The sequence below is a fragment of the Salvelinus alpinus genome, chromosome 19 (assembly GCF_045679555.1).
Source record: "Salvelinus alpinus chromosome 19, SLU_Salpinus.1, whole genome shotgun sequence".
Taxonomy (NCBI): Eukaryota; Metazoa; Chordata; class Actinopteri; order Salmoniformes; family Salmonidae; genus Salvelinus; species Salvelinus alpinus.
The window spans coordinates 36,342,906-36,369,960 of record NC_092104.1 but is presented as its reverse complement, the minus strand read 5'-3'; the positions used below and the strand labels follow the sequence as shown (position 1 = coordinate 36,369,960).

The following is a 27,055-nucleotide window of genomic DNA, read 5'->3' as shown; positions in this document are numbered from 1 at the left end:
AGAGAGAGAGAGAGAGAGAGAGAGAGAGAGAGAGAGAGAGAGAGAGAGAGAGAGAGAGAGAGAGAGAGAGAGAGAGAGAGAGAGAGAGAGAGAGCGAGAGAGAGAGAGAGGGTTAGACATGATGACATCCAGACCTCCAGACATGACACAGACACAAAGGCTTTTTGATAAGTGGGCTGTTTGATAGGGACCTCCATGGTAACTGAAAAGTAATATCACTCCATTATTTGTTTAGTGTTCCTTTGAAACCAGAGGGTGAGTTTGATGGGCTCACCAAGAACCACACCTAGACACATATTCTCAAACAACTCCATGGCTGACTGGGTGATTTCCATTAGGGTGAAAAACACACAACAGCTCAAATTATGCAGCTAAAGTACCAGCCTCACAAGTATTGTCTTGTACAGAATCCTGAGCAGTGAGCCACTAAAATCCAAATTCACTGGATGTCGGAATTCTGGTACGTGCAAACATTGCAGGGGTAATTAACGCCATTACCTCAGCAGAATCGCAAAGCCGCAGTGTGAGACAGGTAGTCCCCTGTGGGCATGGATTGGGTACTTCCTGTGTATGGTCTGTATTCCTGTTGCCCAAGCCTTCTTTAATCTGCACACTGTGCTGCTCACTGTGTGTACAGGGGGCCTTACATGACAGCAACATGCATAAACTGACAAAAGCTCAACTGCAAGGTAGCGCTTCTATTCTCCGAAAGGATGAATATACCTCAAGCATGTGTCTGCCATTTCGGCAATACGCAGAGCCTTAAATCACAATTGTCACTTTGTTTTCTGAGATTAAACACATATTTTGCATTATTCCACTCCATTTACAACAATCTGCGAGAACTACTGTACTACTACACTATTTCACTTTTTCCCCCTGCTAATTGTGCACTTATTTACTGTGCAACTAAGAACCCTAAGGGCACACGCCCGTGCACGCACACACCCACAAATCGTTGAGTGCTGACTTTTGCTGCTGTTTCTTTTTCTTTTTTCTTTCTTTCTTATCTTTCAACAAATCCTGATTAGCCATCAGTCAGCATCGGAGCACACCTGCACGCATAGAGAATGTTGCCATGATGGCTGCAAAGAAAAAAGACTGCAGCAGGTCAGAATTACCAGCCAAATAGCCCTGTATTATTCAGTCCAATAAATTGATTAAAAAAACTGCACCCAATCTGCAGTAAACACTGAGTGCCCACTCAGACGTTATGATTACCAGAGTTGTCTCAATTCAATAATCTGCCTGCGATTCAGGGATTTCCAGCAGCTCATTAAGGCTTCATTAAGATATGGTGAGCCTCTGAATTCCAAATAAGAAGATTAGTGGTTCTATTGTGTGAGGCAGTAGCCTAGCAATCAGAGAGATCCTCTCAAATCAAATCAAATGTTATTTGTCACATACACAAGGTTAGCAGATGTTAATGCGAGTGTAGTGAAATGCATGTGCTTCTAGTTCCGACCATGCAGTAATATCTAACAAGTAATCTAACCTAAGAATTTCCCAACAACTACCTTATACACATCAAGATGGCAAGATGCAGTAGTACAGTGGTATAGAGTACAGTATATACATATGAGATAAGTAATGTAGTGTATGTTAACATTAGTGGCATTGTTTAAAGTGGCTAGTGATACATTTATTACATCAATTTTTCCATTATTAAAGTGGCTAGAGTTGAGTCAGTATGTTGGCAGCAGCCACTCAATGATAGTGATGGCTATTTAACAGTCTGATGGCCTTGAGATAGAAGCTGTTTTTCAGTCTCTCGGTCCCAGCTTTGATGCACCTGTACTGACCTCGCCTTCTGGATGATAGTGAGGTGAACAGGCAGTGGCTCGGGTGGTTGTTGTCCTTGATGATCATTTTGGCCTTCCTGTGACATCGGTTGGTGTAGGTGTCCTGGAGGGAAGGTAGTTTGCCCCCAGTGATGAGTTGTGCAGACCTCACTACCCTCTGGAGAGCCTTACGGTTATGGGCGGAGCAGATGCCGTACCAGGCGGTGATACAGCCCGACAGGATGCTCTCGATTGTGAATCTGTAAAAGTTTGTGAGTGTTTTTGGTGACAAGCCAAATTTCTTCAGCCTCCTGAGATTGAAGAGGCGCTGCTGCGCCTTCTTCACCACGCTGTCTGTGTGGGTGGACTATTTCAGTTTGTCCGTGATGTGTACGCCAAGGAACTTAAAACTTTCCACCCTCTCCACTACTGTCCCGTCAATGTGGATAGGGGGCTGCTCCCTCTGCTGTTTCCTGAAGTCCACGATCATCTCCTTTGTTTTGTTGACATTGAGTGTGAGGTTATTTTCCTGACACCACACTCCGAGGGCCTTCACCTCCTCCCTGTAGGCCGTTTTGTCGTTGTTGGTAATCAAGCCTACCACTGTAGTGTTGTCTGCAAACTTGATGATTGAGTTTGAGGCGTGCATGGCCACGCAGTCGTGGGTGAACAGGGAGTACAGGAGAGGGCTCAGAACGCACCCTTGTGGGGCCCCAGTGTTGTGGATCAGCGGGGTGGAGATGTTTTTACCTACCCTCACCACCTGGAGGCGGCCCGTCAGGAAGTCCAGGACCCAGTTGCACAGGGCGGTGTCGAGACCCAGGTCTCGAGCTTAATGGCGAGTTTGGAGGGTACTATGGTGTTAAATGCTGAGCTGTAATCGATGAACAGCATTCTTACATAGGTATTCCTCTTGTCCAGATGGGTTAGGGCAGTGTGCAGTGTGATTGCGATTGCGTCGTCTGTAGACCTATTGGGGCGGTAAGCAAATTGGAGTGGGTCTAGGGTGTCAGGTAGGGTGGAGGTGATATGGTCCTTGACTAGTCTCTCAAAGCACTTCATGATGACGGAAGTGAGTGCTACGGGGCGGTAGTCATTTAGCTCAGTTACCTTAGCTTTCTTGGGAACAGGAACAATGGTGTCCCTCTTGAAGCATGTGGGAACAGCAGAATGGGATAAGGATTGATTGAATATGTCCGTAAACACACCAGCCAGCTGGTCTGCGCATGCTCTGAGGACGCGGCCGGGGATGCCATCTGGGCCTGCAGCCTTGCGAGGGTTAATACGTTTAAATGTTTTACTCACGTTGGCTGCAGTGAAGGAGAGCCCGCAGGTTTTGGTAGCGGGCCGTGTCAGTGGCACTGTATTGTCCTCAAAGCGAGCAAAGAAGTTGTTTAGTCTGTCTGGGAGCAAGACATTGTGGTCCGCGATGGGGCTGGTTTTTCTTTTGTAGTCTGTGATTGACTGTAGACCCTGTCACATACCTCTCATGTCTGTGCCGTTGAATTGCGACTCCACTTTGTCTCTATACTGATGCTTAGCTTGTTTGATTGCCTTGTGGAGGGAATAGCTACACTGTTTGTATTCGGTCATGTTTCCGTTCACCTTGCCCTGATTAAAAGCAGTGGTTTGCGCTTTCAGTTTTGCGCAAATGCTGCCATCAATCCACGGTTTCTGGTTGGGGAATGGTTTAATAGACACTGTGGGTACAACATCACCGATGCACTTGCTAATAAACTCGCTCACTGAATCAGCGTATTCATCAATGTTGTTGTCCACCGCTATGCGGAACATATCCCAGTCCACGTGATCGAAGCAATCTTGAAGCGTGGAATCAGATTGGTCGGACCAGCGTTGAACAGACCTGAGTGTGAGTGCTTCCTGTTTAAGTTTCTGTCTATAGGCTGCGAGCAACAAAATGGAGTCGTGGTCAGCTTTTCCGAAAGGAGGGCGGGGGAGGGCCTTATATGTGTCGCAGAAGTTAGAATAACAATGATCTATGGTTTTGCCAGCCCGTGTTGCGCAATCGATGTGCTGATAGAATTTAGGAAGCCTTGTTTTCAGATTAGCCTTGTTAAAATCCCCAGCAATAAATGCAGCCTCAGGATATGTGGTTTCCAGTTTACATAGAGTTGAATGAAGTTCTTTCAGGGCCGTCGATGTGTCTGCTTGGGGGGGGGGAATATACACAACAGTGATTATGATCGAAGAGAATTCTCTTGGTAGATAATGCGGTCGGCATTTGATTGTGAGGAATTCTAAGTCAGGTGAACAAAAGGACTTGAGTTCCTGTATGTTGTTATGATCACACCACGTCTCGTTAATCATAAGGCATACACCCCCGCCCTTCTTCTTACCAGAGAGATGCTTGTTTCTGCCGGCGCGATGCGTGAAGAAACCAGGTGGCTGTACCGACTCCGATAGCGTGTCTCGAGTGAGCCAACGTTACAGTCTCTGATGTCTCTCTGGAAGGCAACTCTTGCTCGGATTTCGTCGACCTTGTTGTCAAGAGACTGGACGTTGGCAAGTAGTATGCTCGGGAGCGGTGCGCCATGTGCCCGTCTACGGAGCCTGACCAGAAGACCGCTCCGTCTGCCCCTTCTCCGGCGCCGGCTGGGCGCCGGAGAAGGGTCGCCGGCTGGGATCTGATCCATTGTCCTGAGAAGTGGGCCAAACAGAGGATCTGCTTCGGGAAAGTCGTATTCCTGGTCGTAATGTTGGTGAGTTGACGTTGCTCTTATATCCAATAGTTCCTCCCAACTGTATGTAATAAAACCTTAGATTTCCTGGGGTAACAATGTAAGAAATGTGGAAACATTGTTTCCTAGGAACGCGAAACGAGGCGGCCATATCTGACGGCGCCGGAAGTGCCTGGCACTGACTGACCGACTGACCCTGCACACCTAGTGAGTAGGCATTGGAGTGTGGTAAGCCTCTCTCTCTCTCGCTCAAACACATAAACACAAAATTGAGCTGAAAACAGTGACACTATATGGTCCTTTTAAGTGAACATGTCATTTCTCCTATCACATTCCCCATTGACATTGGTGTGTTTGGTGTGTGTAGCTCAGATGTGGAGATGCTAATGCAAGACAAATGTGTGTCTATTCATGGATTGTCTGGATGTTTGTCTTGTAGGTGTAATGGTGTGAAAGTAGAGGATGAATGTGGCCATTTGTGTTGGAGACACTGATGCTGGAAGAGTTGTAGCATCAGGTCTGCCAAGCCAAATCACCCATGTGGACAATATGCCATTAACTCCACTAACTCTAACCCCATCCCCATCATACCTGCAAAGATGCTAAGCTATTAGAATCGTATCTATGGTGGTGGCAATAGCTGGAGGTTGATCTACCAAACAGGTTTGCTCAGAGCAGTACTTTTGTCTACCTTTTGCTGCAGACACTTGTTTAAGTCTGCACTTTCCTTTGTGCTGGAGGTGCTAGTAAGTAGGTAGGCACGTTTTTCATGTCAGGTATATTAACTAGAACTCTGAGAGCAGCCGTTCACATTTCCACACCAAGCCCATGTTGTCACTTTCACTCCACTCTTTATCCAGGGGAAATACAGCTGGGGGAATTTACAGGGCTTTTCAGTTAAATGGACATAAATCACTGGTTTCATTCCAACCAAATAATCACAGGCCATAAAGAGCTCCTTGTCTCTTACCATATATTACCGCAAAGTTCCTATGAGCAATAATGTGGCCATTCAGAGCTTGGGAAAACAGACCGAGATATTAGGAAGTGACATGTAATCCTGTTATGAAGCTGACGTGTGGAGTGGCCATGACATTTTTATCATAAGTGTCCATTTCTATTTGGGAAATCAGCAGGATAAAAATGATTACTCTACTGGTCTGAGATTGTGCCGCCCCTCCAGCAGCCCACTAGGGTGTGTTTGTGCCAGAGCAGCTATCGAGCCCCATCCATAACAAACACGTTTGGAAACACTGCCACCCTCCACCTGGCTCAACATACAGTAGGGAGCAGCTCTCATTCAAAAGACCAAGTGCTGTAATTTTCCTCACCAGGTCTATCTACTACTGTCCCACTGGGTAGAAACTGGTTGAATCGCCGTTGTTTCCACGTCATTTCAACCCAAAACAATATAGTATATGTGATGGCGTTAAATCATCGTGGAAAACTGATTGGATTTGCAAAAAGTAATCAACGTACTGTACTGTAAGGGAATTGTCTTTTTTTCACCCAAATTTTAAGCTAAATCCAATATCATAGTGATTAAGTTTGGGGGGTATTTCTCGTTGAATTCACGTTAGTTGACATATCAACCAAATGTAAATCAAAACTAGACGTTGGAATGACGCCTGTGCCCAGCGGGGTGTTTCTCTCCCTCTCCCTCTCACTCTCCTTGTATTTTTGTTTTCTCTCATCATTGAAATCTTTGTTCATGTTACTTAATACCTAATTTCTCCTCTAGGGTTGAAAGGAATAGAAGTCGACAATGTGATTAATACATTCATATCAGCGAGGTCTGGTCTGACTTTTTATTTGTACATGTTTCAATGTCGTATCTGATCCGAGACAATAACACATACGACAGATAAAGACAAAGCAGGCCTCTCTCCCCTCCTCTGTTTATGATAATTTCCGGTTTCAGGCCGTTGTCTCGTTCATCACCCCTGCTTGAAGTTCTGACAGTGATCTGAGCAGTGCCTCCAGCCTCTCCTTCCTACCACCTCTTTCCCCCTGTGCCCTCTTTTATTCCGTTGGCTTAGCTGACCTTTGGCCAGTGCTTGTTTACTCTCATCACTGAAGTGTGAGCTGGAGAGCCATAAAGGTAGAGCCCTGCTGGGTTAATGTGAGCTTCTGAGGAGAGGAGCAGCATCAGGGGCTGGAGCAGGGTTATCCACCAGTTCATACTGCAGCACTGTCATAGAGAACAGAGAGAATCATTTTTTTATTTTTACCTTTCCTTTCTTTTAATATTTCTTCCACAGATTTAATCAGAAGCCTAATTATTTTTCTCTCTATAGCATGTGATTGGATAGAAGGCTAAGAATATGGAATAATATAAACTGTAGAATAGTGTCGTAAATTGCTAGCAAACTGTGTGCCTTGCTGTATTTGAAAGAACACATTGTATCTCTGTTACTTCCACTGCTTTCAAAATATCCTGTTCGATACACTTAACCCTGACCCTCTGCAGTTCCTTTTCTGCTCAATGCTTCCAACGAATGGGCCCAGCGCATATCTACACACTCTGCATCTAATTGCATCGATCCACAAAGGTCTCCCAAAGCTAACTAATCGAAACAGAATTTATTTTCTGTCAATAATTGCAAAGGTCATCTCTCTTAAACCAGGAGACAATCCCAGGCAGTACAGAGTAAGGCGGGCTGAGGTTCTCCTCTCTCCTCTCAGCCCTCTCTGTTGTGTGTATTAGTGAAGATCCCTGATTTCCACCATGTGATTAGACCACACTGCCAAAGCAACACACCAGAGACCACAGAGGACTTAAGAGGAACGCTATCACAAAGAGCACCGTGTCACTACAGCCTTGTTCCCATGTCTCTTTTGACTTAATATCATCTCAATTTTCAAAGCCCCTGGATCAGTGGCTGTCCTCTTTGGAAGCAGGGAAGTGCATCAAATTACCATTGGAAATCTTTTGTTCTGGCAAATCAAAAATAAAGATTCTCTTTCATTGATGTCCTTAAAGTCTTTTATAAGCTTGGCCTACATCCACATGGCACAGAGAATCTGGGAGAATGCCTGCGGGCTCTCTCAAGCATGTACATAATTAACATGCCATTAACACATTAATACACATTAGCTATTCCCAATGTTAATGGCAATCACACTGAGGGAAAGCTAGCACGCATTAGCCACATTTTGTTCCAATTTCTTTCTTACCATGAAAGAGCTGAAATGGATCCTGTCTAATTCGGGGGCTAAATCATTATATGTCCCCATAGACAGAAACAGTGGCTTTGACAGTTCTCCGCACATGTCTGTCAATGCTGCTCACACTCTCTCTTTCAAACTGCATCAATAGGAAAAGATACACACATTACATTACTATTCCATCTCAATAAAAAGAGACTTCAAAGCATGCAAGTTCTCGTTGTATTCAATGTAAACCGCAGAGGGTTTGACTTTAAAGGAAGAGAAACTGTGGGGATGAACAAGTGAGCATGCCGATGAAATGCAGAGTAATAGAGGATAAGAAAGGGAGCCTAAACTGGGGAATCCCTGTCCAGCATGATGCTGTATTTCCTCCCAGTATGGTGAGTGATAAGCTAATCAGGCCCGTTGACAGTGAAGTGGTACAGCCCCCTGGTGCTGGGTCAAGACTTCTCCCATCATACACCACCAGCACACTCTAAACGGACAGCATGGGAGGGTGGAGGGACAAGACGTGACAAAAAGTGGCTCCGGTCAGAGAAGAAGATCCCTGTCAGCTCAGGTAGCCTTTGTCCTTCGATGATGATGCTCTCCTCTCCCAAAGGAGGCTTTGACAAGGTAATGGGGCAGGGGGGGGGGGGGGGGGGGGGTACTCCAAATCAGAGAGATGGGAGGGGGGATGGGTTAGGGGGTGGGAAAAGATAACCCGAACAAACATCTTGTAGACATTTTGCCGAGTACACCAAAATGAATCACTGTCCCATTGTGGCACGGACATTTCTGGAATGTGACACAAGGCATGACAGGCCAGGGAGAGAGGATGGGAGAAAACTGAGGGAGGGAGACTGGGTAAACAAGGCCTAGTGTCACTTGCTGTGTCTGTGTGTGTGTACGTGTGTGTATGTGTGTATGTGTGTGTCCACTCTGAATGCTGCCCTCTCAGACTGTGGTGGGCAGGCGGCCAAATGGCGCGGTGATGGCTGACCAGGCCTCACTGTGGCGGCCGCACGCGGCGGTCGGGGAGACTGGCCAAATGAGTGGACAGGACCTCCGTTACAGATCAGCACACTGACTGACCCTACAGAACACATACAGGGATCAGCAGCAATCACCAACTCAATTCTGCCTGTTTACCTAATGAAGCATTTACCATCAATATTAACATAAACCTAGTAGAAAAATATTACATATTTATATACCTCGTAAAAAAATAGCATCTTGCTCTATTTTACTAACAAATAAATGAGATTTACAATAAAGTATTCATGTACAATTTCAATATGACTAAGATCATTTGCTGCTTTTTCCCTCTTCATTTCATATCTTATGTACTTTTGGTTTTTAGCTGCTAGCCTCAATTTACTGCAAAGGTACCCAGATTTTTTATTCAGACCCCAAGCACATAATGCAAATGTGGCACTGAAAGCCACTTATGAAATACCCAAAGGCAACTAATCTCTCCTCCTCTCGTTCCAGCTTTCTCTGCAGCTTCCTAATTAGAAGATTGTATGAAACCAGGTCACACAGCAGGTCCTGTACACACAGACAACCAGGCATATATACAGATACCATTTCATCTAAACTGTCACGTCCTGACCTTAGTTCCTTTTTTATGTCTCTATTTTGGTTTGGTCAGGGCGTGAGTTGGGGTGGGCATTCTATGTTTTTCATTCTATGTTTTGTATTTCTATGTGTTTGGCCTGGTATGGTTCCCAATCAGAGGCAGCTGTCTATCGTTGTCTCTGATTGAGAACCATACTTAGATAGCCTTTTCCCACCTGGTGTTTGTGGGTAGTTGTTTCCTGTTTTGTGTTGTGTCACCTTTCAGGACTGTTTCGATTTTCGTTGTTTCCCTTTTGTTATTTTGTATTCTGTGTTCAGTTATAATACATTTAACATGGACACGTACCACGCTGCATTTTGGTCCGATCTTTCCTGTTCTTCAGATGAAGATTGTTACATAAACATCATGTGCATGAAGCCATGCATACATTATTCTACATGCTAAGGGTGTTATTAATCCCATGTTTTTACTGTATTCCTCTAAAGAAATGGTTTCAGGTTGAGGAATTGTGTGTGTGTGTGCGTGTGTGTGCGTGTGTGTGTGTGTGTGTGTGTGTGTGTGTGTGTGTGTGTGTGTGTGTGTGTGTGTTACTCATGCACACATAAACCATAAAGCAGCATTGGGAACATACAGCAGACCATGATCCAGTGCCAGACAAATTATTCTTTGCAGTGGCATTTCTACACGAGAGTTGACAGTCTATCATTTCGATTTTGTTGCAGTGTATCCACGGTAGAGACTGCACTGCCTGAAGGAGAAGGAGCTGTTTCCCTCTGAAGAATGTATTTTATAGAGAAGAATATGACTCCAAATTATAGATTAACATTCCCTTCACAGCCGAGCTAACGTATATAGTCCCAATTACACTTGGAGGCAGAGGCTGTACCGGTGGAAAATGGGTGTCTTTGAGACACAAAAGAATATCATACTGCTGAGCGGTGAGAAATGCTGAGAAGCGCACCATACATTTGTTTTTACAGTGTTTATGACCTAAGGTAAATAGTGAATGTGATTTGGAGAGACAGAATGCTCAGGTCAGCCAAAGTCACATGTACCTGAACAGGAGCATCATAGCTGCTGGTGTATTGTTGTGCCTGATGCTGCAGGTTGCTGTGGTCTGCAGTGTGACTTTGAGGAGGAGCTGGACAAATCAATGTCCAGTCCCAACAACAGCATGTGACAGAAGCAGGCCAGAGAGGATGGACAGAGGAACAGAGACTACCAGGAAGGCTGCCAATCTACTCTTAATCAGCTCTCCTTTTGCTCAACGCATCACATCATATCCATCGCAAGAACAACTGTGACAGTACTACAGTGGTATTGGGGTTTAATACAAACTCTTATAATAGGGATTCACAATAAAATTAAAATTTCTATAATAATTCCAACAACAAATTGCCAAAGGGAATTTGTTTTTTGTGTTTAATTTGATCTTATGAGTAACTGTTCTGTATTTATGGTGCTACTGCTTGTTGTCTGGTATCCAGTGAACAAGGTAAAAAGGTTATTTGTTTCTAATTATTCTCAAAGTGTATTTTACACAACATTTAATGAGTTTGTCTGGAGGAGTGGCCATGGGCTGTGACTTCCTCCCCCAGTTATCCAAGATGAACCGTCCAGTCTCCCCCACGTCACCCCCATCATGTGAATCAAGTCCCTCTCCCTACTCAATTCTCTACAACGGCTTCACCGAAGCAAGACAACAGCTCCCTTGCCATCTCATCTCGGCGTACCGGAAGAGAGAGGGGGTTGGGGGGGGACAGAGCGAGGGGCTTGCTCCATAATTACAGTAATTAACAGTTGCAGATTTAATTGGAAGGGAAGGCATTAACGGGAGGAACATTGTGGCGGCGTGTGCGGAGAGAACCTTTGCGGCACGGGGCTTTTGTGTGGTACACACCTAATGGAGCAGTGGCTTGCTAGCTGGCTGGCTGGGCTGCGGTAGCGCTGCAGCCCACTGCTGACACAACAAGCACTGGGTTCAGACGCCGGGGCTTGTCACGACTCAAACTGGAAGCAGATAATTAGGTGCCAGGTTAATGAGAGCATGGGCTCTTGATGGCATTTGGTTACTGTATGTGGGCAATTAATGATTTAGCTTTTGGATGGAAAACATAGCCCATTACTCAGCTTGGCCTCTGAGTTGGAGTGATGGAGTGGCAAAGGGCCGTAACTATAAACCTTTTTTAAATGGCTAACGTTGAATACCTGCAGACAACTTGCAGTTCTATAACAGACGTTTGGAAACATACATTTAATCTAAATTTCCGTGTAGCCACTAGCTGACCTTTTCAGACTGTATTGCCGTATGTCACTGCTTTCTACGTAAAAAAATATCCCCATAGACATCAAGCAGACGTGAGGTTCCAGGTCAAATACAGTACATTGCATGCCCATACACACACAAGAAGAAAGAAAATGGGTACTCATGCCATAAGTGTTAATTCACGGTATCGCCGTTCGTAATGTGTTTGTGAAATCCCATACACTTTTGAAAAGCACTGCATTTTCATTCCATAGGATTTACTGGCGATGAATCCACAGAGAGAACTTAAGACATCCTCTTTCTCAGCCCTCCAGCCCAACGGCTCCACGTCTCTTCTTTTGGAGTATGTTGTTCTCTTGTCTGTGGTGGCCAATTAGAGTGGTATAAGATAAATGGGCACACACAACTTTGATGTCCATCTTTTTAATAAGCTTTGGTTAAGATGACATCTGTGTGAAAGGGTTCAATATCCTCACAGTGGGAGAGAAAAGAGGTTTATTCAGAAAAAACTAATCATGTAAATACTGTTTGAAGGTTTGGGCTGGGTTGGGGATCATCGCTTCTGCTGTGACTCTGCTGCTGATATTCATGATCATTTATAGCCCAACATATTGGACATCTTAGTTCTGCAAATTAGCCAAGGAGAGATGATGTTTAGAGCTTTTCCAAATCCTTACTTTTATTAACAGAGGCATGTGCAAAAAATATATATTCAACTACAATGTATAATCCCCCCCAAAAATATTTCATATTTCATGCATGGACAAAATATTTAATTGAAAATCATTTTAAAAAATAACTATATACTAGTATAGAATATGTATCTGTGTAGCCTTTATGCATGGGTAATGTGTAGCCGCCTGTGACATACTGTATAGTGCATGGAGATATGATCACGTTTTTCTGAGCATATTTGTTGGGCGTCCACGTGTGTGTGTGAAGTGCGCATACCCGCTCTGGCCTGGGGACGTGCCCTTTTATATGTGTGTGTAACTCAGCCAGGAATAATGTAAATGTCTGAAGAGTCTTAAGACTGAGCAGGCCTGTATAAAAGCGCCCTGTTTGAGGCTAGTAAAACAAGTCAATAAATACAGACGAGAAGCCAGAGCTGTCTGCTGCGGGCTCTCCTGAATGAAAAGAGAGGTGAACTGCTTATTTTCAACATGGCACCACAAGATGACAACAGCATTATGAGCCCTCATACATTCTGACTATCACTCGCCACTAGCTACGTATATCTGTCAACATAAAACTCGCCTACATCCCAGATGTAAAAAAACATCCACCTCCACAGAGAGAGCTGTGATGGTCATGGAATTTTGGAGGATGGTAATTGGCCAGCCAAATGACCGCGGTCACCTTAATAACCGTTCGAGTAGCAAAAAAATATCAACTTTTTTTTTACACATTTTCTTCTCTCCTCTGCTCCTGACTGCATGAGCTGCCCTAGAAATAGAATGAATCCCCATTCAAGACAATGATGGTATAGTGGGTGGACTGGTGGCCATAGCGAGTGTACACATAGGAGCAAAGTAGGAAGTAAAATACTGTATGTGCTAAAATATGTGTTGTGATTTGTTGATTCAACTCAACTGACATTTGCACATATTTTACTTCCTGCTTTGCTCCAATGGGTACAGTCGCTATGGCCACCAGACCTCCCTTGAATGGGGATGCCCATTCTATTCATTCAATTTCTATGGCAGCACATGCACATGTTTGTTCCACAAACACAAATATATATTTGGGGGGGGGGGGGGGGGTTATGATGGTTATTTTATTTTCATGACAGTATACATAACCGTCGGTTACACGGTTATACAGTAATTGTGCCAGGCCTAACTGTCAGTCCACAGCTGGTTGTGTTGGGCAGTGACACAGTGTATTAAATGCTGCCTAGTTACTGATCCAGGTTGTGAACCCTCTCTGAAAGGCTACCTCTCTCTCTCTCTCTCTCTCTCTCTCTCTCTCTCTCTCTCTCTCTCTCTCTCTCTCTCTCTCTCTCTCTCTCTCTCTCTCTCTCTCTCTCTCTCTCTCTCTCTCTCTCTCTCTCTCTCTCTCTCTCTCTCTCTCTCCCTTTTATCTCAAAAAGAACAGCAGCAGGAGATGGCACCACTCTCTGACTCCCACCACAGACAGCACCCAGAAGGTAGAGTTCCTTTCCTGTTTGCTCTCCAAATGGGAGGGTGATGACACAGACTTACCTAAATGGAAACACCATTACGAAGACAAACACTACACTATAAAAACTGTTACCTGATTACAGGTGAGAGCAAAGCCATGCCTTTCTACCTTTTACATTATGTCAACACTTCAGAAAAGCTAATAGGTCAGCAACTGACTGACTGGCCTCTCTTTGGTCTAGTCCATTTTGTGTTCTTTCCCTTTTCTCCATATCTGTTATCCCAACAGGATGTGTTGACCAATGGGAAAAGTTCCTCTGCAAACAGGCTACAGTACTGTACTGTATGTATCATATCTGTGGCTTTATGTATGAATACTCAGAGGTCATATATCACCACAGGTCGTATATCACATTGAGGCCATTTTCAGTCTTTTAAATAACACACCTAATATTCAATCGCTGTATGTGGATATCCGTTTTCCATTTCTTTTGCATGTTTTTAGGGAGGATTATGTATGAGTCATTCCACCTCAAAAAGCACAACATAGAGGATTTTGACACCCACCATCTCACATTGTTCTGAAATCGTTTCTGTAGTTATCGTTGCTGAAAACGTATTTTGTTGAATATAATTAGATGTCAGCAAAATTGATTGCACCCACATTTTAATTGACAGGATTCACATAGTATAAAAAAAAAAATAGTACCCAACATCCCATTTGGAACATAATTCTTCTTAACAATGAGTAGGACATGAGGAATCCAATAAAATGATCAAAAGCCACCCACGGACCCCCCACACCCCACGCCAATCCCACCCCAACAACCAGGACACAGTGTCAGTTCTCTATGTCTGACAAGTAGTATGGAGCTGCTGCTTGGAGTATTGCTTCTTCATCCTTTGTAGTGTATTTCCTGTGAATATGGTGAAGTTTTTTTCATGTTCAGAGAAGCTATTCGTTGCAAAGAAAATGTGATCCATTTAATAAACACAAGAGATCAGAAAAATGGATAATAGGGTGCGGTGGAAGTACTCAATGGTAGGAAGAAGTTTGGTCCAAATCACATGTTGCTTACTATTTTTGTTGAATATTATGTGAATCCCATAAATGAAAATGGTTAATTTGGGTGCAATCAATTAGCTTAATTTCTCAGAGATCAAATACAATTTCACCAAAATAATGTTTCAGGAATGCTAATCTTATCTGTTTCCTAACTACAGAAATGATTTCAGAACAATCTGAGATGGTGGGTGTCATCACTTGCTGAAATGACATGGAATTACCCATATGAAGTATCATGGAGGCATGTACTGCACACATCTGCACAATAATGTGTGGAGTGGGAGGTGTCATGAGACAAATCTACAGGAACAAACATTAGTCAGTTTCTTTCCCCTCAGACAATACCACCACTGGTGATTATACACCAAATGTCGCAAGCCTAAAATCCTGTGATAAGTGATACAAATACCCTGGACAAAATGAAATGTATTAAACATATGGATTTCATAAATCTAGCCTCCCTCACTCTGGGTCAGAAGTAGAGTCACTATAGAGCCCAGCATGCAGTTTCCCTGAGCTCTGTTACTCAAAGTCACAAGTGCTCTGTCTGCTATAAAATTGAACACCAGCAAAAGCAGCAAGAAGCCAATAAAAAATGTCTCTCTGTCCAGGAGTTGTTGAGTTTCTCAGGGAACTTCGACTTACTAGCATGTTACACGGTAACTATTGTAAGCTATTCCAATGGTTGTGACTCTAGTACAGTATAACCTGCGGATCTGACACTTGGAACGGTAGTAATGATGTTTCATCATTACTACTTTCTGGCATCCATATTGATGGTGGATGAAAAATCTGGATCAAAACCATCTAATTGAGACAACTGATCATCTTCATTCACTCAAAGACAAAGAGTTCACCCGGAAATAGGAGGGAGATATTCCTCAAGGTCCAGTGCTCTGCAGCATTGCTATTCCTGTTCAAGATACAGTAGCTCATGTTAGTGTTAGCCCGGGTCCAAGCCGTACGCATTGTTAAACACCCAACTGGGATCCTTTTAACCTTGAGCAGCATACCAAAGGTAGAGGCAGCCTGGGGCTATGGGGGGACTGGGTTCCACAACTCCCAGTGCCATGCTGCTTCACAGTGGGGGCCCAACATGGCCAGATTGGTAGAGAGGCCTTGTGGTATAAGGGCTGAACACGGAGGAGGTAGGGGCTAGATGAGGGCCGAGGCACTAAACCCATTCATCTGGACCAGTGGTACTACATTCATTTGAGTTGTTTCATTATTTTTGCTTTGATGTCCAAATGAGGCTTGTCTGGCCATCTCACTAAGCAGGGATACAGGGGGAAATTGCAAGAACATTCACCTTGGTAGAGACAGTGGTGGTATATGAGCATCTGCTCCCAGTCTGTTCACGAGACATTCAGGGTAATTATTTCTCTAGCTTGATGGATAATCTGTGATCACTAAAGATCAGAAAGAGCTAAGAAAAGACAGCCCGTAATTATCATTGCTCTGTGACTCTCCCTGATAGGTGAAGGACTTTTGAGCATCTCGTAAGTCAACTGCGCAACTTGTTTTAAGCAAACGAACACAGAAATCTTCAGATCCAGTCTGGCAACAAGGTCACACTAACAAAGGCAAAGTCTTCCCGACTAAAATACGTTGTTGGAGACACAGCATCTGTCATGTTGACTACAACTCAGAATGTACTGCTGTAGTAATCTTACAGGCCTCTTTAAAACAGATGCGGTCTATTTAAAAATAAAAATAAATCAGATATATGTTATAATTTTGGGGTCCATTGTTGTACAGGGTCAATAGGAATTTTTGGAATCTTGTTTTATAACAAAAGGGGGCACTGTAGAAAATACTACAAATGTCATATCAGTGATTATGTACCATGTGCTTCCATTAGTAGCTAGCATTTTTTATGCCATTTTAAAAGTGATAGCAAATAGGCTTTGTGTCAAAGTGGAGAACAGAATAGAAAGAAAACAATAAGGAATGTGTGGAAATAGGTTAGGACAGAAGTGCAGTGGGCTAATAGATGTCCAGTAGTCCTATGAAAACCATGACTTTGTTTTCCTGTGTCCCTCCCTACCAGGCTGTCCTCAGAGCACACAGAGTCCGAGAACAGCCAGAGTGGATGACGGTAATACACTAGCAGGCTAGGTTTAGCAGCCTACTGTGTGTGTGGGCAGAGTGAATATGATGAATAAATTAGTATTTGAACATAGTAGAACCTTTTTTCTCTCAAGCTCATATTATTAGTTGTGCAAAAACAAATATACAGCCTCCACCCTTTGAATCATTTAAATTCCGATTTCCAAGTATAATTCACAATTTTTTTGTTGCGACAGTTGGCGGTTATTTCAAAACAGCGTAATGACAGATTAAAAAGTTGTCAAATTGGATATTTAAGAGGACTGCAGGCAGTTGTGAATTTTTAAAGGAATAACACAGATTGGAGATAAAATGAGGAACCTATATGCACATGTTATGCCACAGGGAAGGAATACATACATTTTCCTCCAGGCCACCTACTTTCTAATAAGGAACCGGGAGTGTATAGATGTGGTAATGTCACAGAGTAGAGTTAATATGGGCGAGAAATTGCTTTTACACAATGATGTCAAAAGGAATATGTCACTGTATGATCATGTGGAATAAAGATTTTTAAAAATTCTCCATGAGTTAGTATTTCATTAATGGTTTCATTATTCCCCTTAAGAATAAAGAAACCAGTCTTTTATATGAACCTTGAATCAGCTTCTATTGAAAGTGGTTAACAGCATTTTATTTTTCAATAGCAGCACAGATCTGTTGAAAATACCCATGTGGAACATAGGCTGTAATGTAACAGCTTTCTTATAAATTGAACAAAAGAGAAAGTGACAAGTGACAGTAATGGTATGACAGTTTTTGCGAGATGAGTTTTTGTAAACGTACAAAGCCAATGTGCTGGATGCAAGAGGGTTAAGTCTTAAAGACAGCAGGGTGTTGCTATTTTACACAGCCAAAGTAATTGATTGTAGGAACAATGTCTGATCAATACACACATACAAGCCTCTTCCTAACAAAGACCTGCATGTAGAATTCATATACAATATCATATCTCAAAAACAGATAGTTCTGGACAAGCATGCTGAAATAGCACTTGCTGTACCCACTGTTGCTCTTCTGGCTGTTATTATTCAACACTAACGATAGTTTTTTCTGACCTTTGGTCATTTTGTTGTTGTTTGTTTGTTTTGTCTTTCACAAGCGTTTCCTTTCAGTAACTGTTACTCAGAAACGCCCTCATGTCCATACACACTTCCTCATGTCCATACACACTTACTCATGCAATAAGCATCATTGTCACAGTTCCTTCCCTTCCAAATGGCTCTGCCTCCACCATCTGCAGGCATTCCCAGACACCCCGCTCTGAGTCTGCCATAATGATGCATGACTAAGTACAGTTAAAGTGTTGCAGTCTGTTGGCAAAAAGCAGTCAAGCACTTTGCTATAGTGTCACTACGGATAAGCGAGACAGTTGAAGGTTGACGTTGGATAAAAGGCAGTGACAGGTGCTCTGTGTGTGTGTGTGTGTGTGTGTGTGTGTGTGTGTGTGTGTGTGTGTGTGTGTGTGTGTGTGTGTGTGTGTGTGTGTGTGTGTGTGTGTGTGTGTGTGTGTGTGTGTGTGTGTGTGTGTGTGTGTGGAGACCATGGCACAACAGCTTTGAGTGTGTATTTCAGTGGCACGTGAGATGAGGATGGACACACAGAAGAGAAGTGCTGCGCTGGGGTATATTAAATCTGGGACATGGTTTAAAATAAGCTCCTCTGCCAGGGAGTGTGGCCACAGTGCTGCCAGTGCAGCTTGGTCACGCCACCGCCACTGGCTCAGTACAGCCACAGCAGCTGGGCATCTCCCTCCACACAGGTGGCAGGACCCGGGCAACACTAGCACCGTCTCTTAGGAAGCCAAAACAGCCTGATGATGCTGGACTAAAAATACTGCTCAAACGGTGAAGGAAGTGTATGGTGTAAACACATGGTAATATAATTGAAACGATCACATTTATAATAAGAAATCCCTTGGAGAAGGCAACGTTACTCTTCTGAGAATGCCTACACAGAGTGCCCCAGCACTTGCAGTAAGCCTGTGAACAAAGTACAGCCTTTCCAGTGCACTCCTCATTAATGCAGTTTATTTGGCTTCTTATGCTGGGCTGTGAGAGCCGGTCTCTTTGGTGAGTCTATGGAGCAGCTGATGCCTGCTCTGTTTGACAAAGCAATCAGGGGGCTGGAGGTTCACTCAGAGCAGGGATTCTCTCTCTCCCTCTCTCTCGCTCTCTCTCTCTCTCTCTCCATTGTCCTGCTTCTGCCACTAGATATTCAACTTACAGTCAATGAAAAGCAGACAAAGAAATACCCGCTCCACTTTCTTTTGCCTGGGGTTTAATGTCTACAGTAAATGCTGCATAGACTCACTCGCTCCTTTACCAAATGTAATGCCGCTATTGCTTTCATGTACATTTTTTAAAGAACGCTTTTTTTGTAGAAATGCTCATTTTGCCTCATCATTCTGTCACAAACCCTTCTCCTCTCCCTCTTTCTCCCTTCCGCTCTCTTTCTCTCCCTCTCCGCCGCCACAGACTACATAATTGATGCAAATGCTGTCACTTGCGTCAGGAGTAGAGGCTCTTCTGGTTAACTTCTCTGCAACACTTTATCGAGGAACATTAACTAGAGAAAGCAGCCTCGCGCCAGGGGTGGGAAATATGCTTGTCATGGGTCTCATTCAAGCTGCCATTCAAGGGACTACTTCAGGACTGTTTCATCAAGGTGATTGAGAACAAAAAAGTACTGAAGCAAATTCCAGCTTATGTTTAGGGGCCTCGGCACATACATTATTTATACTGGCCCAGCCCAGCCTCTCCACCCCTCAGAATACATCATTGCCTGATTCTCAAATATTTCTCCAGGTTTCATTCCATTTAAGCTATATCATTTTCGCATCAGGCTCGACAAACCATTAGGCACAGAGAGCCTGCTTTTTGTGTGTGACACAGACCTGAAATTATGGATTGCTGCTTTCATGTGGGAGCAGTTGGGGCTTGATGGGAAGTCTCTCACGATTGGTGAGCAACAGGGATGCAGTCAGAGACACAAACCGAGTTCCATCTAACAGAACAATGCTGGAGGAATATTCAATTTAAGCCTGTTTCTAAAAGGGTATAGATTGTTTTAATTTATGCAATTACAAGTATGGAAATTCAGGATATTCTAATGTGTAGGTCCAACATTTAGCGTTCTAAAACTGGTTAGGATACTTGAAAGGCAGACATTTGCAGTTCTCAAGTATGCACATCGGCTACTCCGTCCGACTTCCAGCAGAGTGCTGTGCTTGTCTGCTCCTGCCTCCACCTTTCTCCCCCTCTCTCTCTTTCTCTTTCTCTCTCACTCCCTTGTCCTCTGTTTCTGGCCCAGGCCTGTGCTACAGATTAAGTGACTTGATCCTGCAAACATCTGAGGAATTCAGTTCCACATAGGGGTCAGAGCGAGGCCAGGGGATAGCCTTACAGGTCCTGGTCCATTAGCAGATCAGCAGAGGTGTCTTCAGCACGGCTCTACCGACAGGACAGGAAGAAGGTATCTTACAGGCTGCCATTCAACAACACTCATTATCATTACAACCATAACCTCAGCCTGCTCACACACATGACCACAGAGATTAAAGAGGAAATTAATTAGTACCACACAATAGTTGTTTCTTCGGTAGCACGTGTCTTGCTTTATGTGTTGTACTAAAGAAGCATACCTTTGGAGATAAGACTTTAGTTAGTAATTGCGATGACATAGTTTTGAAAAGTGCACAATGATATATTGAGCAGTAATTTTTTGTTGTTGTTGTCTTTTTCACTTATTTGTGAACTGCACAACTCAATCTCACTAGCCTGCTGACTGGTTCTAAGTAGGTACTTCACAAATAAACAATACAACATATTTCTGGCCAATAACGAATATCTGGCTTCCTGGAAAAACATTTCAACCGTAATTAGCTTTCTCCATGAGAGGCTCAAATGCTTCAGATGGAGTTGTTGATGCTCTCACTGTGTTGACTGTTCAACCCTCTGTGTCATTCAGAGGGTGAATGGGCAAGACAAAATATTTAAATGTCTTTGAACGGGGTATGGTCGTAGGTGTCACCGGTTTGAGTGTGGCCAGAACTGCAAAGCTGCTGGGTTTTTCACGCTCAACAGTTTCCCGTGTGTATCAAGAATGGTCCTCCACCCAAAGGACATCTTGACACAACTGTGGGAAGCATTGGGGTCAATGTGGGCCAGCATCCCTGTGGAACGCTTTCAAAACCATGTGGAGTCCATGCCCCAACAAATTGAGGCTGTTCTGAGGGCAAAAGGGGTACAACTCAATATTAGGAAGGTGTTCCTAATGTCTTGTACACTTAGTGTACACAATCCATGTCTAAATTGTCTCAAGGCTTAAAAATCCTTCTTTAACATGTCTCCTCCCCTTCATATACACTGATTGAAATGGATTTAACAGGTGACATCAATAACGGATCATAGCTTTCACCTGGACTCACCTGGTTCGTCTGTCACAGAAAGAGCAGGTGTGCCTAATGTTTTGTACACTCAGAGTATATTGTGGTAAGCAATTTAGGTACGCTATTTAGCTTGCTTGTTTTATGGCATTTACTTTGATTGTGATTGGCTCTATGTGGTAAAGCATATGGGGTGAAAACATGCCAGCATAAAGAAATGCTATTAAGGCAGTGGTGTCCATCTCTCACTCACAAAGCCTTTCTCAGGAGCCAGGACCCCTGCATAGTGTGACCTGCTCAGAAGGAGCTCCTGTAGCTTACTGGCAACCCAATGTGAGTTTACAGCTAACACAGACTCATTTATTTGACTTATAGAGAGGCCCATCATGGGCAGGTTCTGTAGAACATGCTGACCTTGTCATTCTGGGGGGTAGGCTGGCTATCCCCCTGGGCTGCAGGAGCAGGAGCCTGTTGGTGCTAAAGTACTGTTACCCATCCACCCTCTGGCCCATTACAACACAACAGAAAGGAGATTTTTATGTGTGACAGCAGATCAGGTGTCTGCTGTAGGGTTAGGCATAACTAACCTTGTTGTAAAGTAAGATACAGTAACATGTTGGTCTTATTACTGAGACCAGCCTGTGGGATTTTATTAAATGTAGTACATTATATCAGATGAATAGGACATAAATGGGGTATATCTGGTTTTGCAAGAAGATACATATTTCCTTATACCAGGGCTCTCCAACCCTGTTCCTGGAGAGCTACTGTCCTGTAGGTTTAAACTCCAACTCTGTTCCTGGAGAGCTACTGTCCTGTAGGTTTTAACTCCAACCCTGTTCCTGGAGAGCTACTGTCCTGTAGGTTTTAACTCCAACCCTGTTCCTGGAGAGCTACTGTCCTGTAGGTTTTAACTCAAACCCTGTTCCTGGAGAGCTACCGTCCTGTAGATTTGAACTCCAACCCTGTTCCTGGAGAGCTACCGTCCTGCAGGTTTGAACTCCAACCCTGTTCCTGGAGAAATACCGTCCTGCAGGTTTTAACTCCAACCCTGTTCCTGGAGAGCTACACTCCTGTAGGTTTTAACTCCAACCCTGTTCCTGGAGAGCTATCATCCTGCAGGTTTTAACTCCAACCCTGTTCCTGGAGAGCTACACTCCTATAGGTTTTAACTCCAACCCTGTTCCTGGAGAGCTACCGTCCTGCAGTTTTAAACTCCAACCCTGTTCCTGGAGAGCTACACTCCTGCAGGTTTTAACTCCAACCCTGTTCCTGGAGAGCTACTGTCCTGTAGGTTTTAACTCCAACCCTGTTCCTGGAGAGCTACCGTCCTGCAGTTTTAAACTCCAACCCTGTTCCTGGAGAGCTACACTCCTGCAGGTTTAAACTCCAACCCTGTTCCTGGAGAGCTACCTTCCTGTAGGTTTTAACTCCAACCCTGTTCCTGGAGAGCTACCGTCCTGTAGGTTTTAACTCCAACCCTGTTCCTGGAGAGCTACCCTCCTATAGGTTTTCGCTACAACCTTAATCTAGCACACCTGATTTTAATAATTAGCTGGTTAATAAACTGAATCCGGTTAGTTACAACTGGGGTTGGAGCGAAAGGAGGGTAGCTCTCCAGGACCAGGGTTGGAGAGCCCTGCCTTATACATATGCTGAGTATAAGAGAACCTAAGCATTCATTGCAATAGTCTTAAATATGGTTTAAAATGACACCAATGATCCTTAAAGTAACTGCCCAGTGTTTCCTATCTTCTATGAAATACGACCTATAAATATTGTATAATTACAATATGAGTAAAATAGTTTTCCTTCTAAAAAATGCTATGTTAAAAACAGCTTTTCTGTATTGGAATGGTGTGGGCATACCCCGACAACAGAATGGTGTGTATACAGGTCATTAAAAATGTTCATGCAAGTAGAGCGCTGATTGGGCAGCTCATCGTTCTCTAGACCACTAATTGGCCAGCTCCTCACAGAGATTATATCATGTTCTATGGGGAAAAAGCAAGCATTTTTTAAACAGTCTGAGATACAAGTTTGAGGTGGGGTTGTGTCTCCAATTTGTGCTTTGGCCACAAATATGAGTATAGGGTGAGTCAACAACATTATTTGGATATGAACATTTAAAAGTGAAATTTTCACTGGGCAGTTACTTTAAGGATAAAGGGGGAGGAGTGGCTGTAAATCAGGAGCAAGGAGAGCATCTTTTAGCTCCCTATAAATCCTTATTATTTCAAATAGCATTTTTGAAGGCTAGAGAGTAGAGCAGAGCATGTTCTCTTTATTCTGCAGTCAGTGGCAGACACGGTCAAGCACTATGGGTTAATGTAATATCACAGTTGGTTGCATCCCCAAGCCACTTAAACTCCCTATTAGTAAAACAGTCCTTCTATGCACAAAAAAATGAATGTCTGCAGTAACTTAAAGAGCAAAGAGCATTGTCTAACCTACTTCAGGGAGTAGATATGTAGGGAGTAGATAACGAAGAAAAAATACAAGCTGTTTCCATTGCAATATGAACAGCATATGAACCTAATTTCAAAAAACAGCTACAGTTGGTGAAAATAATCATAATTACTAAGCTTTATTCAGAGTTTCTTAACTAACTGAGATATTCATAAACCCAATTTGGTCATAGGAGGAAGTTAGACTAAGTAGCCTATGGAAAAATGGAGTGTAAAAAACCCATGGTTCATCTAGTGGGACTGGCATATCAATTAGGATTCTGAATAAGAGTGTAATTGGAAGCAACAGGAGCAGAAAGAAGCGGAAATTCATCAAGGCAACCATGGAAAAGCACAAATGGGTTCTGAACAAAACGTAGAGAGCTGCTCCGCCACTCCCCTTCCCAGTCTTTGCCAGGAATAAAATCACCTACTATCGCCAATGCTTACCAAACAATTAAATCAGCAACCAAACAACCGGTCTTGATTAGTTGTTTCCTTCCCTGGACAGTCCTAGGAAAGTTAATGGTTTTGCTGCAAATATTGGGGAATTATTCCAGAACCGTTGGTCCTTCAAGTTAAATCAGCTGAGATTTTAAACTGGGTCTTAAGAGCAAAACGTGGCATTAAAGTTTTATAGCTCATGTGCTCCGCCAAGTTGTAAATTCTGTTTTCATTAAAAATAAGATAAAAGGGAGGAAATGAATCTAATGACTGTCTGATGCTCTCAGCATCCCTCCCGTCTAAAAGAGGGCAACGTCCTTTTGTGAAAACTGAAATAGCTACGTGGTGTTTGGGTCATGGGCCATTTTCCAGGGTGTTTTATAGGTAGGTGGGTTTTATGGGGTGAGCGTGGTGAACACACATACAAATACAGCCAATGAGCACTGTCCTTGTGTTTTCAGAGTAGGACTGGCTGCCTGGTGACAGAGGCCCACTGCCCAGGAGCATCTGTCTCTCCACACGCCCTGCCTCTGCTGCCAAACAGGCACACTGGCGCAAGCTTGCCACACACTCATTGTGCCACAGCTCCACTGTCACTAAATGGCACGTTCTCTCAGCCCCAGTCCTCCCTTTTCATATGCACAGGCTTCTCCAGCTGCAGCTTAATTTCCTGTGACTTGCCTAATTACTGTAATTAAGGATTAATTGCCATTAATTATTCACACATAAGCTCATCGCAAATCATGGGGTAAATGTCTTATGAAAGCTGCCATACAAGTCATGTATAAACACACTAGGATGCTCCAGGCTGCTGAATCGATCACTCAGCCCTCCAGCAAATCTCCACGCCACACTTAGGAAAACAGCGATAACTCTCCCCAAAATCAACAGTCTAGCCAGGTAATGGAGGAATCAATCCAAATGTTTTTTTTGTCTCTGTTTCAATTCATCTATTTCCAATGGTGCATCCGAACATCTAAAACATCAAACGGATATATGTGCCTGAAAGTGTTACTCAATCACATCCGTAAACGTTGCCGTAGCAATGTTTTGGTTTACCCGTGAGTCATGTGGTCAGAGATGATGTATGTTGGTACTAAACACAGGACATCACAGACTAAAGAAACCAAGAGGTTGGAAATCAAGTTAATGTGGGAACATAAACATGAGCATATGAAAGGGCTAATTTAGCTTTAAACTCTGCTTCTAATTCTATCCCTCCAGGTCAACTGCATGAGAGGATAGTTTATTCAAACTGCTATCACAGCAGAAAAGATGCCTGAAAACTGGCAGGAATTATCTTTGTGTGGCACATGGGGTGAATTAAATCTGTTAAAACATTTTCAGGAGGTTTCGGGGGGGAGGGAGTGAGGGATAGAGACGGGGTTTCACGGGGGAGGGAGTCAGAGATAGAGACAGGGTTTCAGGGGGAAGGGAGGGAGACAAGGTTTCAGGGGGGAGGGAGTGAGGGATAGAGATGGGGATTCAGGGAGGAGGGAGTGAGGGATAGAGACAGGGATTCACGGGGGAGGAAGTCAGAGATAGAGACAGGGTTTCAGGGGGAAGGGAGGGAGACAAGGTTTCAGGGGGGAGGGAGTGAGGGATAGAGATGGGGATTCAGGGAGGAGGGAGTGAGGGATAGAGACGGGGATTCAGGGAGGAGGGAGTGAGGGATAGAGACAGGGTTTCAGGGGGAGGGAGTGAGGGATAGAGACAGGGTTTCAGGGGGGAGGGAGTGAGGGAGTGAGGGATAGAGACGGGGATTCAGGGAGGAGGGAGTGAGGGATAGAGACGGGGATTCAGGGAGGAGGGAGTGAGGGATAGAGACGGGGATTCAGGGAGGAGGGAGTGAGGGATAGAGACGGGGTTTCAGGGGGAGGGAGTGAGGGATAGAGACAGGGTTTCAGGGGGGAGGGAGTGAGGGATAGAGACGGCGATTCAGGGGGGAGGGAGTGAGGGATAGAGACGGGGTTTCAGGGGGGAGGGAGTGAGGGATAGAGACGGGGTTTCAGGGGGGAGGGAGTGAGGGATATAGACGGGGTCCTGCAGCAACAACCTCTCTCTCTCTCTTCTCTTAGAGCTACACAGACATAGATACACATTTACATGTGCCTGTGCAAAGCCTGAGAAATCCCCATGCACTTTTGAGGCAATAGTTTAAAAAGCTCATGGTTCATAAAACCATAATAATGGCCATGTAAATCTGCTGAATATGAAATGTCTTCCAGGGGGTAGCATGCAAACAGTATTTAAAATCAGACACTTTTACTAGCCCTTCAATCAGTCGTTCCAGTTTGGCCCATTTATGTGTTGAGAGACAGAAAACAAGATAAACTATGTAGTCCTTTACAGAGGCTCTGCACAACCTCACAGCAACCCAACAAACTCAGTTCTAATATACAAGTCTGACAATTATTTTCAGATTCCTGGAGTGGTGTCTGGCAAAGATGCTGCTTCAGCAGTGACATGGAACTCCAAATCTGCTGTCCCAGGTAGTTTCTACATAAACACTACTGGTACTACTGATTGAACCTGGGGTGGGGTGGGGTGCGGGTGCGGGTGGGAGCGGTGGCAGAGGGGGGACTAATTGTTAGGCTGGGGCCGTCTGTGCCAGATTAATGCAGGGAACATTTTCATTTGGGTACATAAGTTTGTTTGTCTGATTTAAACATTTATGTTAATGGACCTTCTGGCAGCTCTTTAATGCTTTATACACTCTTGTAAACAACTTCTTAGCAGATCCATCATTTAGCCATCCTCTCCTTGCTATCCTGCTCAACCCAAGTACTGTAGAAAAAAGAGAGCAGGTAGATGATCATTTGAGATCGAGAAATGTGGATTACAAGATCTCCTAACAGAGCTGGAGCCAACACTTGCAGAATTTCATAAGATCAGCATTATTGCAGCCAGTGTTTAATTTATAGAGCCGACCCAGGGCTGTTTTATGCGTTTACTAGATTCATGTGCAGAGCCATACTTTTTTACTGCTGTGGTCTTTGAT

The 27,055-nt window shown here is 43.9% G+C and overlaps 1 protein-coding gene across 13 annotated transcripts in view; it reads right to left on the bottom strand.

Moving 5' to 3' along the window:
* LOC139545474 (pre-B-cell leukemia transcription factor 3-like) overlaps positions 1-27,055 on the bottom strand; it is a 79,173-nt gene that overhangs the window by 16,964 nt on the left and 35,154 nt on the right. The gene's annotated exons all lie outside the window — the stretch shown is intronic.